At 39.1% G+C, this 18,694-nt stretch overlaps 1 pseudogene; it reads right to left on the bottom strand.

Annotated features, from left to right (window-relative positions):
- Positions 1-9,839: 9,839 nt before the first annotated feature.
- Positions 9,840-10,811, bottom strand: LOC116637289 (annotated as a pseudogene).
- Between the last annotated feature and the right edge of the window lie 7,883 nt (positions 10,812-18,694).

The following is an 18,694-nucleotide window of genomic DNA, read 5'->3' on the forward strand; positions in this document are numbered from 1 at the left end:
CTAACAAAAGGAAACCAATATTAGATTTGATAAGACCTTCTGGAACTTAGGCTGACTGAGATATGCCTAGTATCTCAGATATCCTCTGGAATTCTTTTTTTTTTTTTTTTTTTTAAAGATTTTATTTATTTATTTGAGAGAGAGAATGAGAGACAGAGAGCATGAGAGGGAGGAGGGTCAGAGGGAGAAGCAGACTCCCCGCCGAGCAGGGAGCCCGATGCGGGACTCGATCCAGGGACTCCAGGATCATGACCTGAGCTGAAGGCAGTCGCTTAACCAACTGAGCCACCCAGGCGCCCTCCTCTGGAATTCTTGGAGGAGAAGATGGTAGAAATGGAAAGAGGACTCTGGCTTCAAAGGGGGAGGGTCTTACAAATTGGGAGATGTTACTCTATATAGTTTGGAATACAGAAAAAGCCTTGCTTTGTAAAATCTGTGCTTTGAAACTCTGTTGTTTTGTGAAACTGTTGTTTGTAATTTTGAGATAATAGAATGTGTATATGTGTTTATGTGCACACGCACGTATGTGTACGTGTGTATATATATATATGACTTTGCCCCCAGTACCTGGCACAGAACTCCTAAAACCCCTGTAACATCCTAAGTGGTAAGAGCACTAGGATCATCTTTTGTTCTAAAAGATAGTCTTTGACTCCCATTTCTGGCACATGAAAACTTTGTAATTTTTTGGGCAATGGAAATGTCTTTTGTTCTAATGAGGTGACTCTGGGTGGACTCCTGGAGGGCTTCTGGATGAGGGCTGGTCAGCAGAAAGACCAAGCCATGATTAGAAGCCTGGAATTTTCAGTCCCTGCTCCCATTCTCTTGAGAAGGGAGCAGAGCTGAAAATGGAGTTAATGTGGATGCCTACGTGATAAAGCTCCATAAAATCCCAATAGAGTGTGGTTCAGAGAGCTTCCAGGTTGGCAAACACATCCACACCGGTAGGGTGATGCACCCCAACTCACGGAGACAGAAGTTCCTGCACTCAGGACCCTCCCAGACCTTACCCCATGTGTCTCTTCATCTGGCTGTTCATCTGTATCCTTTATCATATCCTTTAATAAACTGGTAAATACAAGTAAGTATTTCCCTGAGTTTGTGAGCCACTCTTGCAGATTAATCAAACCTGAGGAGGGGGCCTTGGGAACCTGAAAATTTTAGCCAAATAGGACAGAAGTCATGCATAACCTGGGGGCCTACTCCTCAAGCCTGGACAGGGTCCTTAACCCCAGGCATCTGACACTATCTTGAGGTAGATAGTGTTAGCTGGAGTTAAATTGTAAGACACACAGCTGGTGTCACCGAGAATTGTTTGGTGTGGGGAAAAACCTCCACACATCTGGTGTCAGATTGTTGTGAGTATGGTGGTGAGAGAGAGTAAAGGAGACACACAGGAAAGAAAGACACAGGAGGGAGGGAAAAACTTTTTTTTTCCTAATCCAATACTATATATGTAATATCTAGTATTATATATTATAATATTATATATAACAATATATATGTATCTTTCATTGTTGGTGTTGTCCACTCAGTGATACATTTTCCACGTGATACATCTATAACATAAATCTATTTTACTTCTCTTAATTGCACATAAAATTCTATTATAAAAATGTACATTTTATTTATTTCTTGTTAAACATTTCCAAGTTTTTTTTAAAGATTTTATTTATTTGACAGAATGAGAGTGAGAGAGAGAGCACAAGCAGGGGGAGCGGGAGAGGGAGAAGCAGACTTCCCACTGAGCAGGGAGCCCGATGTGGGGCTCGATCCCAGGACCCTGGGATCATGACCCGAGCAGAAGGCAAACACTTAACAACTGAGCCACCCAGGCGCCCCCAAGTTTTTGAAATAAAAAAAGACTGAAATGAAGTTTTTTTGTTTATAAAATCCTGGGTGCTTTTTTTTTTAAACATAGGTATCTACCTGAGTGTTTTGGTTTTATTTGTTAAGCATAGCTATCTAAAATTTGAACTGTTAGTTCATAGAGGAGAGTATTTTCAACTGTACTACTACCAAGTACTACTTGGTACTACTTCCCTAAAACCTTCTCCTCTTTGCTCATCGATGCTTGATAGATATGCTTCCCCACCATCTCACCCACCCTTGATATTTACAAAGTCACTTTTGCAAATATGATCAAATACATGCAAATTGTTACCTCTTTTACACACACATCCATTTTGATGCTCTGGGCATTTTAAACCTCCTGTCTTTGTCATCCTATCTTTACCTTTGCAGATTCTGTCACTTAGCTCCTAGGCTCACCTCTGTTGACACCTCACCTACTCTGGAGACTAAGAGGTGGCTAGTGCTGGGGATGAGGAAAAGCTTCTGTAGCACAAAGATTGATTTTTTTTTCTTTCTTTTTCAAAAATGAAATTAACAGGACTTGGTTTAGGGCTGTGAAATATCCCCTAAATCAAAGTGGACATATCCAAAATGGCCCATAAAACACCTATGTGACATTTTCTACTTTCATCTTGAATTTTTCTTTTATAATAAATATATTTCTCTGAGATAATCTTTAACAGTTGCAGAGTATTTCATTTTATGGGTGTTCCAGAACTTAACAAATTCCTATTTATTTATTTGTTTGTTTCCAGACAGTTGGATAGACTCTAATTGTAGCAAAATCTCAGGGCACATTCTTAAATTTTAACACCAGACTTACTGGTCGAATGATTTTCTGTCAACATCTTTTTCAAAGATTTTATTTATTTATTTATTTATTTATTTATTTGAGAGAGAGAGAGAGAACATGAGTGGGGAAGAGGAGCAGAGGGAGAAGCAGGCTCCCCGCTGAGCAGGGAGCCGGATGCAGCACTCGATCCCAGGACCCTGGGATCATGACCTGAGCAGAAGGCAGACACTTAACTGACTGAGCCACCCAGGCGCCCCTCTGTCAAGGTTCTTAACTTCCTCTGAGTTTTCCCTAAATCAGACCAATTCTTTGGATTTTCTATAAAACTTGAACAATCTTACTATGAGGCAAATGGATTTTGAGAAAGATATTCTCAGCTTCATCCTTACAGAATTTCTTACCCAGAGCGTAGGATTAATTGGACTAATTTACAATATTACTTTAGTTTTGTCCTATTCCAGGTACTACAACCCACTTTACTTGACTGCAACATGGCATCTATTTCTATGACCTTTATTTCACTCTTTAGGACCTCAGTAAATTTTCCAATTTAGTTTCTTGCTTTAAAAGTAACATTTTTCATCACCATGATAGTAAAATGCAAGAAGGTACTTTTCTCATTTTTGCTGTCCGCCACAACTGGAGGTGATCCCTGGGTTAGCTGGAAAATACACATGTATTGCTATCTCTAGAAACTGCCTTCCAGGTGAAGCCTGACGAAGTGGCATGCTGAAATGTGAGAATAGCAGGGGTTGTGAGTTCCAGAACCCTGGCACTAGAAATTTCTTGCCGATGAGGGCATTTTTTCTATAAACCATAAAAGGGTAAAAAGAAAAAGATGGATTTCTGCAGTTGAGTTTCATGACGCCAAGAGGAACCAAATCTCAGATTTATTTCTCCAGGATAAGGAACACAGGCATAGTAATCATCTAATGTTTTTTTCTCACTTGACTTGACCTGTGATCTGTTGGACCTTATCTGTTCTTGCAAGCAAAGTTTTGTTGCCACATTTCTGAAGTTCAAAATTAGAAAGATCATATCCCCAAGCCTCTAATACTTAGAGCTGTGCAAATTCTATATTCTATTTTCACAAGTGCTTCTACATAAATCTTTATAAGACAAAATAGAATTACAAGAAATAAAGTATCCCATACGTACATAAGACCTCTTGATGGATTGTCCTTTTATGGGATGGGGACAGGTGGGAGCATGGGTCAGTAGGAGGTCCGTTAGAATAAAAAGTGAGAATTATTATTATTTTTAATTGGTGTCACTCATACACCAAGCTTTTATTGCCTTTTAAAGGGATGTGTGATTCATAGAGCTGCTTTCCTTAAAGAACCCATTTCTATGTCATAACCCACCCACAAAAGCACTGAAAGTCTTAGAATATGAAGGACATAAAAACAGGGTTTAGCCAATCACTGTTCTTTTATAAACTGGGCCCCTATTCTTCTGTTTTGTTTTTTTTTATCTCCATCCCCACATATTTTGCAATTTCTGTTTAGAATATTGGCTGATAGTAGAATCTTTGTAGTCTGACTTACAGTTTGAATCCTTATCAATCAAATATTTAAGGTAATTCTACAACACAGGAGAACTTTAGCATTTTATGTTATCTCTGTGTTTCTGGAAGACAAGACTCAATTTCTGTACACTGACAGACTACATATGTAAAAGTAAAAGCATCGACCCTCTAATTGGCTTTTCTTAGGGAAAAATAGTAAAGAAGACCAGAGTGTTTCAAATTGGTAGTATAAGACATATAAAGAAAAGGCACGATCATCTAGATAATAGAAATTGATTTCCTACCCTTGTACTAAAACCCAGACCCCACACAGCAGCCTGATGTAATTCCATTACCATGCTAAATCACTTGGCACTTGCATCGCTTTTATTTTTGTGTTACTGTTATTCCTGGCAAATGAATAAATTTCACTCAGCAGAGATAAATTAGACAGCTTGTCACTCAAGCTAATCACTATGGAGCTTTCCTTTCCCTGCTCAAAACATAGGTTGACACCTACTGGGCTTTAATTTAGTCATTTCTTGATAACAGAGCATCTATTTGCACATGGATATGAGTAGAGTTATAAAGATTTTAAAAGTAATTATCTCTGGGTCTCCTTAGCTTTCGAAAGTCTAATTAAAGAAAGTTTAAGTCTTTAAGAATTAGGTTTATGGCATGCAATCCAATCAGGTTGCCCTTAAACTGGGAACCAGGTATGTTAAAGATTGCAGAAACATTAATCCAAGCCAAGATTTAGTTGCTCACAAAACTGAAGTTTCAGGACGCCTGGGTGGCTCAGTCCTTAAGCGTCTGCCTTCCGCTCACGTCATGGTCCCAGGGTCCTGGGATCGAGCCCCGCCTGCTGAGCAGGGAGCCTGCTTCTCCCTCTGCCTGCCAGTGCCCCTGCCTGTGCTCTTTCTCTGACAAAAATCTTAAAAAAACAAAAACAAAAACAAGAAAAACCCTGAAGTTTCAAAAAAATAGATGAAAAGTGGTAGGTAGAGGGACTCAGGTCTCTAACTATGCTGAACAAAGAGAGTTAAGTCCAGATCCCCTTTTCTAGCTGGCCTTAGGAATATGCCCTGGCACACACTTGTGTCAATGACATATGCTGACTTGTGTTATTCTGAGTAGAGAATGGACACAACCGGAAGCAGTCATGGGAGAAGGGCATGGATATGGGTTTGGCTACATCCCCTCCTGTGAGTGGCATCTATACCTATGCATACAATTCACTCTGTCCCGTTTAGTCCTACATCCTCACTTTGTTTTGTTTCTTTTAGCCTATACACTTTCTTAAAATACGTGAACAAATCTATGGTTTCATGTATGCATTAACCTGAGACCTAAAAGATATTAAGATGAAGAGAATTTTGCTAGGTACTGAAGATAGTCCACGTTTTCCTCTTGGGAATGTAAAAGCTTTTTTGATCATATGTAAACATCTAAAAACAGGTCCTATCCTAAAATATCAGTAATACAAGTAAATTGGTGTAGGATATGTCTGGGAGAACATGTCTTAAAACATTTAATAAATTTTATCTTAAACAATCAATTTTAGGGGCCTTTTCTGGAAGGTGTGCCTTTGAGATAGCTGAATATATTTCTTTCAAGCAGATGCATTATGACTTCTTGGGTAAAAAAGCTGTAGAAGTCTGTGAAAGCCACCAGGAGGAAGGGTGCTATTCATTACTTCGGCTGGGGCCAGCGTAGGTAAAGAGATCTATTTTAAATTTTGGTGGCAGAAGGACATGTGAAGAGTACTTATAAAGCTATCTGGTTTTCCAAACAATTTTCTTCATGGTGTACCACCTTGGGGAAGCTTAATGGAAAAGAAGGAGCAGTTAATAGACTCTGTATAAGGGGGGAAGATGGGGCTGCTAGCCTACTAATTTACTTTATTACTGATGTTTCAGGAGAGAATTTGCTTATAGATGTTTACATATGATCCAAAAAAAAAAAAAAGTATTTTTCCTTTACCCCTTTCTCTCAATTATTTTTCACCTCTAAAACTTTTATATTCCCGAGAGAAAAATATGGACTATTTTCAGTATACAGCACAATTCTGCCTTCTTTTTAAGTCCAGTGTTTCAAGCTTGACCCAAACCACAGCAAAGGAGATATGCTTTGTCCTGCAGCACTAAAAGATATAACAAAAGTCGTGTGGACAAGTTAAGCCTTGTAGAATTTACTTCGATGTCTTTGAAAAATGCAAAAATGTTCACCAATCAGGAAAAAAAGAGACCAAAGGAAAGTTACGATTTCTCCTCCACAGGTAGTTTTTAAAAAAATTTTTTTTTTTAATGAAGCTCAGAATTATTCTGTTTACACTGAAGTGCATTGCTCAGTGCCATGGTAATAATCAGATTCAGAGCTTGACAATATGTATGATCCCTTACCCGATATAAGTAAGAGTTTAATATCAGTTCTATCTCTGGGTGAAAATAAATAGCTCTGAAAAGTCAATCATTTTCATTTTCTTTCACATTTGGCCTGTAATAGTTGTTTTTTGTCATTCCTGTCAGAACTCTGATACAAAGTTGGATTGTATGTTACATCTCAGTTCTCAGCCTTTACTGAAAGTTAAATGAAAGATGCCTTTGCCAGCAATTCAGAATTCTGAATTGTCAGTCTTCCTTGATTTTAATTTGCCCCTCATCCACCAGCCTGTGGTAGACTCATGTATGGACTTTAGAGTTAGACAGACTGTGGCTTGAAACTTTGCTCAGCCCCTTATATTTTTATATGGCCAGGTCACTTTTGAAGCTACTTCTTTCCCCCATCGAATAATGAATGTACCAACCTCACAGAGTTTGTGAGACATAAATGGGGTAATATTAGTGGTGAACCTAACTCAGGGTCCGTTACCCAGGAAGGCACTCCATGGAAAGCCGCCATTTTTTGTGACGTTGTTGGTGTGATAAAGGGGGTTTTCAAGTCTCATCACTGTTACCACAGGTCCTCCTCCTTGAGGAGCCAGAGGACTCTGAAAGCCAATGAGCTCTAGTACTGAGGTGTGCTCAGGAGGTGTGGTCATCATTGTTGGGTTTAATAACCATGAAAAAGAGTGACTCACTTCTTAGAAAAAGTGACATATAGCTCCAAGGCCCCCAAAGACTGTTACCAGTAGACCCTGCCCTCTGATGTGCTTGTTTAATTATATGTTAGCTGTAACTAAACACCTTAAATCTGATCATTTCCACCTAAGAATATATATTACCTAGGCTAATATGCTATAGAAAACCCTGTATCCGGCACAGAACCTGGCAGAGAGTAAGCGAGTATTTAGTATATGTTCATGGCTTGTGGAGTAAAGTCAGATTTTTCCTCGGTGCTGGGTTAAAACTCTGGAGCATACCTTCATGAACTTTAGCTAATCTAGAAGCTATTGAGGTGATCTGAAACAGTTTGTTATTCTTTTATTTCTCCTGACATTTATTGAGTTTATGTAGCAATTCTATGGTTGGCAGTCCCATTCACAATTTTGTTTAATCTTTACTCTAGTCCTTCAAGGTAAATATTATTCCTATTTTCAGATAAGGAAACAGAGACTTAAGTGATACTTAAGTAGTAGCAATGAATTGACTTGTAGAATACCTTAGCTACTATCTGGATAGTGGCATGCCTTGCCTAGAGAGGATTTGGGGGCACTAACTGCTGTATATTCAGTTGCCCCCCAAAATCTTTCCTTGAGAGCATATTATTTAGATCCATTCTTTTTTTAGGGTTGGGCCATGTTATGGGCTGAATGTGTTCGCTCCCAAATTTATATGTTGCAGCTATAACTCCCTATGTGACTGTATTTGGAGATAGGGTCTTTATGGAAGTAATTAAGTTTAAATGAGGTCATAAAGGTGGGATCTTGATCTAAGAGGATTAGTGTCCTTATAAGAAGAGATACCAGAGAACTTGATTTCTGTTTTTACCATATGGGGACACAGAAAGAAGGCAACTATCTATAAGCCAGTGAGCTCTCACTAGAAGCTGAACCCCATCGGACCTTGATCTTGAACTTCCCAGCTTTCAAAACCCTGAGAAAATAAATTTCTCTTGTTTAAAACATGCAGTCTGTGACATATTGTTATGGCAGCCTGAACAGACTAAGACAGGCCATCACAAGGTACAGATGCTTGGATATTCTCTTGTATGCTTAGTGGGTATACTGGTTAATAGAAATCAGGTATGCAAAAAAACCCAAAGGCATATTTTCCTTTCCATTTACTGATTTAGACTTTTTTTTTTTTTTTTTTCATTTTTGGTTTCTTAAAAAATTAAATGAAAGGGAAGTATAGAGATTTTCTCTGCCCCCACACATGCATAGCCTTGTCCTTTATCAATATCTCCTGCAGAGTGGGACCTTTGTTACAATGGATGAACCTACACCGATGTATCATAATCCTCCAAAGTCCAGAGTCTACCTTAGGATTCACTCTTGGTGGGGCACATTCCATAGGTTTGGACGAATGTAACCATCATTATAGTATCATACAAAGTAGTTTCATACCCTAAAAATGCTCTGTGCCCCACCTATTCATCTCTCCTTACTCAACCCTGGCAACCACTTTTCTTTTTACTGCCTCCATAGTTTGCTTTTTCCAGAGTGTCCATATTATTGGAATTATACAGTATGTAGAATTTTCAGATTGGCTTCTTTCACTTAGTAATATACATTTAAGGTTCCTCTGTGCCTTTTCATGACTGGATAGCACATTTGATTTTAGTGCCAAATAATATTCCGTTGCCTGGATATACCGCAGTTCTTTATCCTTTCACCTAGTGAAAGACATCTTGGTTGCCTCCAAGTTTTGGCAGTTATGAATAAAACTACTATAAACATCCATGTGCAGGTTTCTTGCGTAGATATAAGTTTCAACACCTTTGGGTAAATACCAAGCAGTGTGATTGCTGGATCATATAGTAAGACTATGTTTAGCGTTTTATAAGAAACTGCTAAACTATCTTCTGAAATGGTTGTATCTTTTTGCATTTCTACCAGCAATAAATAAGAGTTCCTATTGTTCTACATGCTTGCCAGCAATGGGTGTTGTTAGCATTCTGGATTTTGGCAATTCTGATAGGTGTGTAGTGGTATGTCATTGTTGCTTTAATTTGCATTTCCTTGATGACATATGATGCAGAGCATCTTACCATGTGCTTATTTGCCATATGTTTATCTTCTTTGATGCTGGTAAGATGTTTGGCCCATTTTTTAGTTGGGCTATTTGTTTCCTTATTTTTGAGTTTTAGGAGTTCCTTTATATATTTTGGATAACAATCTTTTATCAGATGAATCTTTTGCAAATATTTTCTCCTAGTCTGTGATGTGTCTTCTCATTCTCTCAACATTGTCTTTTCCAGAGAAGCAATATGAGTTTATTTAACTATTTTAGAAACAAAACCCCCAAATAATGCCTGAACCCAAAAGGTACATAAAAATGGCCAAAAATATTTTGAAACAATAGATTTGAAGATCATTTATAGCTTTTCCCTCCTAATATGAATGCTTTCAGCATGATTACAAACCGTATCAAATCATGTTACACAGATAATCAATCTGGTTGCATTTGTAACTACTCCTGGAAAAGTAATCTTGGAGCTGTTCCTCCCAGCTGTTTGGTCAGCTGGTCCAGGAAGAAGCAGTCCTGGAGCCAGCAGGTGGGGAGCTGGGCCTCACCTGTCTTGTTACCGTTTGTTCTGTTGGCCCTCTGTGACAGAAGCAGACGGGACCCCGGCCCTTGTTGACATCACTGACGCACACCCACTGCCCGTGGATGGACTCCTTCCACAGGGTCACCTTATTGTCTCCACCTGAGACAGCCAGGATGTTGGCTGTGGTGGACTAGCTCACATGCGACAAAATATCATTGAACTTGTGCAGCAGTTTGGGTGACCACGCATTGCCTGAGTTGTCATCACATGTCCAAATGAACACACGCCTGTCCTCACACTGGGCAGCTGACAGTGGTGCTGGCGGGAAGGCCAATGGAGAGGGCCCAGGCCACATCTCAAACCCAGTCACTGTGCACTTCTAGCTTCTGTTCCTCCTTCTACTGGCTGTCCTCCTCCTCCTTCCACAGCTTGATGAGGTTGTCACAGACACTTGATGTGAACTTCTTGAAGTAGTTGGGTTTCTGCCCCAATGGCTAGTCTATGAGGCTTCTAGGTACAGTAGGAGGGGCCCAACTGATGGCATTGCAGCCACTAATGGGAGCATCGTTGATCTTCATCACTTCCTGCTGGACTTCTCCAGTGTACATCACCAGGGAGATGACCCCATCTGAGTTCCCACAGGCCAGGATTAGGCTGTAGGCATGGGGGGCCCAGCACAGAGTTTATTGAGGATTTGTGGCCTATGTGCCTGTGCATCTTCCTTGAGGTGCTCTTCCCCACTTTCTAGATAATGACTTTCTGATCATAGGAGCAGGATGCCAGGATGTTCCTATACATGGAGTGGGCCCAGGCTGCTTGCCACACAGGACCCTCATGACCCCTGAGGTTGGTGATGAGGATCTGCCCTCCACTGAGCACACTGGAGATTATAACAGACCTGTCTGATGAGCAGGTTGCTAGGCAGGTGCTATAGTAGTCCATCTGGGCATTGTGCATCATGGCCTCATGGGAGCTGTCCATAGTGCTACTTACTGACACCATGGCTGTGATGGCAGCAGCTCCTGGTCTTGGATGTGGCAGCTCTTGGTGGCGCCCCCGAACAGCTCCTCCAGAGCAGATATTTTTAATTTTAGTGAAGTCCAGCTTATCAATTATTTTTTTCATGGATTATGCCTGTGGTGTTGTACCTACAAAATTATTGCCATACCCAAGCTCATTTAAGTTTTCTAGAAATTTCACAGATTTGCATTATATATATATATATGATTTATTTTGAGTTAATTTTTGTGAAAAGTGTAAGTTCTATATCTAGATTCATTTTTGTTTTTCATGTGTATGTCCAGTTGTTTGAGCACTATTTGTTGAAAAGCCTATTTTTTCTCCATCATTGGCTCTTTTGCCAAAGATTAGTTGACTATATTTATGTGGGTCTATTTCTAGGCTCTCTATTCAGTACCATTGATCTATGTGTCTATTCTTTCACCAAAACTACTCTGTATTGTCTACTATAGCTTTATAATAAATCCTGAAATCTGGTATTGTCAGTCCTCCAACCTTTTCTTCTCCTTCAATATTGTGTTGGCTATTCTGGGTCTTTTGCCTCTCCATACGAACTTTAGAATCAGCTTGTCAATATTCACAAAATAACTTGCTGAAACCTTTATTAGGATTGCATTGAATCTTCAGATCAAGTTAGGAAGAACTGACATCTTGACAATATAGTGTCTTCTTATCCATAAATTTGGGATATTTTTCTATTTATTTAGTTCCTAATTTTCATTCATCAGAGTTTTGTAGTTTTTCTTATATAGATCTTATACATATTTTGTTAGATATCCACCTAAATATTTAATTTTCTTAGGTGCTAATGTAAATGGTATTGTGTTTTTAATTTCAAGTTCTACTTGTTCATTGCTGGTATATAGGAAAGCAATTGACTTTTGTTTTTTGGGGTTTTTTTAAAGATTTTATTTATTTATTTATTCATAAGAGATAGAGAGAGAGAGAGGCAGAGGGAGAAGCAGGCTCCCTGCTGAGCAAGGAGCCCGATGCAGGACTCGATCCCAGGTCCCTGGGATCATGACCTGAGCCAAAGGCAGAAGCTTAACCTTCTGAGCCACCCAGGTGCCCAGCAATTGACTTTTGTATATTAAATTTGTACCCTGCATCCTTACTCTAATTGCTTATTAGTTCCAGGAATATTTTAGTCCATTCTTTTGGATTTTCTACATATATGTTTTCCTTTTATTTTTAGTGTGTAAGTTTCAGGTCATTATTTACTTATTTGCTGTAGATAATCATATTAATTGTATGTGTTAGTGTTGGTAAGAACTTATCTACAAACTTAAAATGTCTTTTAAATCCTAATTGATTTATAGATGTTCAAATGAGAAGACAACATTTCTGTATCATCAGAAAAAATTTAGGAAAAATAAATTAATAAAATAATAAGTATTATATGATATACATATCATATATAGTATCATATGTATAGTATTAGAAGGATATATACAAAAATATTAATATGATAATGTCATCTCTTTGTGGAGATGCTATATGTAATTTTCTTTTTTTTTTACTTATATGAATTTTTTAAAAGATTTTATATATTTAAAGTAATTTCTACACCCAACAAGGGACTCAAACTTACAACCCCGAGATCAAGAGTCTCACACACTCCACCAACTGAGCCAGCCAGGCACCACTATATGCATTTATTTATATTTCTATCTTTGAAATATGCAAAAGAGAATAAAAGTCACTATCAATCAAAAGCAAGTCAATTTTACAGATGGGTAAAATACAGTTGACCCTTGAGCAACATAAGGGTTAGGGGCACTGACCCACCATGTGGTTGAAAATCCACATATGACTTTTGATTTTCCAAAAACTTAACTACTAATAACATAGTGTTGACTAGAAGCCTTACTGATAACATAAACAGTCGATTAACATATATTTTGTCCATTATATGTATTATATGTTGTATTTGTACCATAAAGTAAGCTAGAGAAAAGAGAATATTATTAAGAAAATCATAAAGAAGAAAAAATACATTTACTGTCCTGTACTGTAAAGAGTCCATGTATAAGTGGACCCACACAGTTTATATCTGTGCTGTTCAAGGGTCAACTATACATATCTTCTTCCATAGAAAGGCAAAGAATTGTAAATGAATGTCTAGAGATATAAGAAGTAACAAATAGGATGTGTCTTTTGTCCAGAAGATCTATGGCATTAATTCACAAATACAGATATAAAAAATGAAACAAACACACTATTCAGAATTTCCACAAAATGTTGCTGAAGTAAATATACAGTCAAGAGTTAATTAAGGGGGGCGCCTGGGTGGCTCAGTTGGTAAAGCGACTGCCTTCAGCTCAGGTCATGATCCCAGGGTCCTGGGATCGAGTCCCACATTGGGCTTCCCCTGCTCTGTGGGGAGCCTGCTTCTCCTTCTGCCTCTGCCTGCCACTCCCCTGCTTGTGCTCTCTCTCTCTCTCTGTCAAATAAATAAATAAAAATCTTTAAAAAAAAAAAAAAAGAGTTAATTAAGGGGCACCTGGGTGGCTCAGTCGTTAAGCGTCTGCCTTCGGCTCAGGTCATGATCCCAGGGTCCTGGGATCAGAGCCCCACGTCGGGCTCCTTGCTCAGCGGGAAGCCTGTTTCTCCCCCTCTCACTCCCCCTGCTTGTGTTCCCTCTCTCCTTATGTCTCTCTCTGTCAAATAAATAAATAAATAAATAAAATCTTAAAAAAAATTATTTTAAATAAGCTGCAGGTAGGGTGTTTTTTAAATGGGTGGCTAAGGGGGTGCCTGGGTGGCTCAGTTGGTCAAGTGTCCAGCTCGTGGTTTCAGCTCAGGTCATGATCTCATGGGTTGTGAGATCGAGCCCTGCATTGGGCTCCAGGCTTGGTGCAGAGTCTTCTTGAGATTCTCTCTCTCTCTCTCTCTCCCTCTGCTCCTCCCCTTGCTCTCTCTCTCTTTTTCTCTCTCAAATAAATAAATCTTTAAAAAAATGGGTGGCTGAGGTGTTCACATTTTGCTATTCTGACAGGCATTACAGCACAAATTTAGTTTTGTAGAGTGACTCTCTAGGGACTTATTGGGGTGGTGTCCTGAGAGAAAGGGCAGTGGATTTGGAGTCTGTGGACCCAGATTTGACTCAGGTACCAGTTGTGTCATTGAAAAAGTCATTTAAGCTCTCAGAGACTTAGTCTTCTCATCAGTAAAAGTGACATCACAATTCAATGTGCTTTGCATGATTTTTGTCAGTATCAAACCAAATGAAATAATATGTGCAGTGCTTTGTGACCCATAGCACTCTATGTAAATGCTAGCTATCATTATTCTGAAGATGCCTATTATAAACAAAGTTACACAAATTAGAGAAATATAACAGAAGTCATTGTCTGGAAATGTTAACTCTTGATGCTGCAGTCCTAATTATGCTAGGGTATACCGTTTGCACATTCTTCATTTCTGCTCTGATCTTAATTAATGTATGCCACTGTAGGTACTTTAGATTTCTGGCAGACAGTGAAATTTGAGGTTTAGAAAACTTTTGAGCAATGGCAGTGTAATCAGGATATAGTTTTGCAAATTCCAATTTTCATTCATTCAATATTTACCACTGAAATCTATTGCTTATGGTATTCCAAGTCTTGTGGTCACAGCAGCAAATAAAACAGAGTATCTGCTGAAATGGAGCTTACAATTTAACGAGGGGGGAGGCATGGTCCATAATACTGTAGAAAGTGAATATCTAATAGGACAGTAATGGACATATGATAGAGCAGTAAGTGTAAGAAGTGCTGAAGAACAATGAAGCGGAATAAGGAAGGAATGCTACAGGTCAGGTGTCCAGGAAGCAGAACCTTGGATGGAGATTAAATGCAGAAAGTTTACTGAAAGGATCAAACACTTGTCAGAGAAGGGTATGAAGCAGGATTGCGTGGAGGGAGAACTTGGGCTATAAAGTAGACACAACTAGGCCTCTGCCAACCCTCTGGGAAGCTGGGACGGGCCTTTAGAGTAGTGTTGAGTTGGGGCAAAGGAGTGCCAGGTCTTTATGCTCCTGCAATGACCAGAGAGTGGTTGCAAGCTGTCCCCTGGGAAGGGGGTGTGGCCTTGTGAGGTGGCTTTCTTCCACCCTGGGCAATTCCCAGAGAGGGCTAATAGCAGTTCTCAGCCAGCAGCACTGTATTTGTTACAGGGTGTGCATGTTCAAGGTGGGAAGCAAGGGATTGCTCATTTTATAAAAGATGATCAGGGAAGCCTCTACTGAAACTTTTTTGAGAGTACATTTGAAGGACATGAAAGAAAAACAAACTAGACATCTGGCAGAAGAGGATTCCTAGGGAAGATAATTTTGACCTTCATTTTTAGATTTTTCTCAATGTAATTTCTATGCTCATCTATTGCTTTTCTACTCACACTCTATCATGGACAGTAATAATAATAACGAAAACAACAATATCATTTTTCACCATGTAATTGCAAGCTTTACTTTTAGAAGCTGATGTAAATGTCTTTCATAAGATTTTACTAGAGTATTAATAAACCAATCCATTTATTCATTCAGTTACACAGTGAGTATCTATAAGTGCTCAATGTATGTCCCTTACTACATGAGGTGCTATGGGTACAATGGTGAATCAGTCTCTGATTTCAAAGCTGTTGACTTGGGAGACAACTGAAACAGGCTATTTAAACACAGGATAGAGAGTGGCCTGGTGTGGTTAAGCACAGGGAGGGAAGGTTAAAAAACAAGTCATTAAACTAAACCATGATGAAACTAGCATGTGAATAGATGGAGTAGGATGGATAACTAAAGTAGAGTCAAAATGAAGCTTTCTTTGAACTGGGGCAGAACGGTGTGTTCACAGCAAAGCTGGGCACAATAGGTGAGGTAAGTGATTCTGCAAAGGAAAAGCATGCTTTGTTCACTTTTTAAGTTGTAGGGTGGGTTAAATCCACAAGGGTCTAGAAAGATCAGCCATCTATGCAGAAAACACACATTTCTATGACAAATCAGTTGTGTGAGAAGTTTTCATTGTGAAAGATGGGCTCTGAGCATAAAAGAGACTCGGTAAAACTTGGCTCAAGGAGTAAGCTGGCATCTCTTATCAGAGTGGCTGCAAGGTAGAATGTGTTTTGAACAAGTTAGTTGTCTTGAAAAAACAACATTGAGAGTGTTAAATATTTTTAGAAGATGGGATCTGCTCACTGCTCTAGCAAATTTTATACATCCTAAGAAAGTGATTGAAACTTCCCTGTCAGTCATTCCACAACCTATTTATTGAATGATGTCTCTCTTCTACTTACTTGTCTAGGCACATAGAGACCCACACAGTCATTGCTCTCAGGAAACTTACATCCTGGTGTCTGTGGGACTGTGGGTGGTTTATGATAAAGTAGTAAGCCAATGTTATAAGATGTTGTGAGATTTTCCTATCCTTTCATAATTGGCATCCACGACAAAACAAGAAAGACTGAGAACCACCTCATTCTAAGAACCACTGAGCTATTGCTCACTGCTGGGGCCAAACCACCTCACAGGGGTTTTTTAGACTTTACAGAACCAGACTTTCCATGGGCCGGGTCCATACAAGGTGAGCCATGTGGAGGGAAGAAACTCACTGAGGGTTCCTTGTCAGTGATCTGGTAGGGAATGTATGGAGGAAGAAAGAAGGGTGTTCTCCATTCCCAGAATTTAAGTGGGGAAGGGAAAGGGAAACTCTGAAAGAAAAGCTTATAAAGATTTGGATGCCTACAAGAAGATGGGAGAGACTAGCATTTTGCTTATTGTTGGAAGGCTCTTTGGGCAGCATTTTGCCAATGTGTCCCTATTTCTACATGAGTAGAGGAAAGACAATTGGAGTGGGACAACAGGGTTTAGAGAAGGGCAGTATTTGAGAAGTTGAACACCATCCATTTGGCGTGTACAGATGCCAGGATATCCAATGAATCAAGTGGAAAGTAGCCAAAGAATTATCTTGCTGGTATCTCACACTAAAGGATGGCCCCCTAAGCAAGGGGGCACTAGGAGTAAGAGCCTTGGTATAAGAATTTGGGGATGTGAGTTGAGCAAGAATGGAAGAGGCAGAGCTGGTGTGAATCCCCATGTGATGTCAAGGCCTTCTGAGATTCCCCCATATCTTTGAGAGATCCAGCATTGGACTCTGACTCCCAGAGTCCATTGGTGGGGTTTGTGTAAGCCAGGTCAGCAGCTACAACCATCAAGCAGAGAACCACAACCTGGAACAGTTAAGTACAATGATGCCCCTTCCCTGTTTTTTGTTCTTCACTTCTAACCCTCAGGAAGCTAAAGCTAGAAGGGAAAGGGTAGCCACAGAGCTTTGAATTGGATGTGAGATTAGCATATTGAAATTGAAATAGTTTTAATAACAAAAGAGACTAGAAAGTTTTATCTCTCTCAGATGTCTGGAAGTAATAGGAAACGCATATTCCATATAGCTAAGTGAATAAAAGATTGAATGTTTTTTTACCCTACGAATTGGGACTTGCCAATAACCAGTTATGTAAATAAAGAGGACAGTCCTAGAAACTGGTTGCTATGAAGAAAATAAAGGGAAAAAATGAGATAGAATTTAATGGAGGAAGGAGACAGAAAGCTGCTTTGCCTTGGGTAGGCAGGGGAGACCTATTTCATTCAACAAAATTTTATTTTTTTCTGTCCACTCACTATTCCCAGCTTTGGGGATATAGTAATAAACAAAGCAGACAAAAAGTAAAACCATCAATAATCTTCTTTGAAGGTGTGAGACAGGAATGATATGAAGGAGGTAACCAAGCAAAGATATGAGAATAAGTGAGAACAAGAAAGAAAGAAGCATAGGGTATTGGAGTGTCAAGAGAAAAGGTCAGTGGCTGGAGCCTATGAATAAGGAGAGATATGGAGAAGGTGTGGGGCAGGGAGAGAAGATTGGGCATAAGGACAGATGAGATCCAGAAGAGCATGCTGAAGAGTGGTGATTTTGCTCTGGTGCAATGGGAAGCTCATTGGAGATTTTTAAATCGGGGAAGTAGATATTTATATTTTAATTTGTGTCTTAAGTTTTTACAAAAATTCCTCTGATTGCTTTGTGGTAGAGGGAGAGTAGGAAAGAAGAAGAGGTAGAGAAATAACATGTGGGCTCTCACTGTGTTCCCAACAATCTCATCTCTTCTTTGTAGTAAGAATAAATGATGCTGGTCACTTTTCAGTGCTCCCTTTTCTTCATTTCAAAATGCTCAGGGATGGAGTTACTTTGATCTGAGAAAATTAAAATGTTCAGCACTTTTGTGCTTTAGTAGGCCTAGAAAGAATTTAATTGATTTAGGTTAAGTAAGACTTACATTAAACTGATTGCTTTTGATTTAATATTATCTTTCATCTGAGAATGGAAATTATTTTCACATGGTTGGCAATATTGGAAATAATTACTCAACTTCAGTTGATAAATAGTCTAAAAATTACTCTATTAGCTTTCCTCAGAGCACATCTTATTACAAATAACACTACCCACATGAGAAAAGAGCCATGAGAAGGGTCAAGGACATCCTCTGAGTGACTTAAGTAGAGATTGAAATAACATGTTCTTCTAATATACGATGCACTGACGGCATTTGGCAAAACCATCTGGAAGAGACCCAAACTGAGACAACAATCCCAGTTAATAAGCTTCACTGAGTGATGTTCATCAATTGATAATGTGAACTCAGGTTGAACTCTAGTCATAGAACTTGGAAAGAGGGAAGTTTGAGAAATTGTATGTTCTTCATTGCAAAATGACTGGCTTGAGCATAAGATCAATTCTAAGAATGACTTGAAGGGGCAGATAATTTCAAGGCCAACCTCAAAAAAATAGAAACGACTCAGCTCCTGTTGATCATCTCAGATTCTATTCCCAAATTCTATTACC

Source organism: Phoca vitulina, unplaced genomic scaffold, assembly GCF_004348235.1.
Source record: "Phoca vitulina isolate PV1807 unplaced genomic scaffold, GSC_HSeal_1.0 scaffold14, whole genome shotgun sequence".
Classification (NCBI taxonomy): domain Eukaryota; kingdom Metazoa; phylum Chordata; class Mammalia; order Carnivora; family Phocidae; genus Phoca; species Phoca vitulina.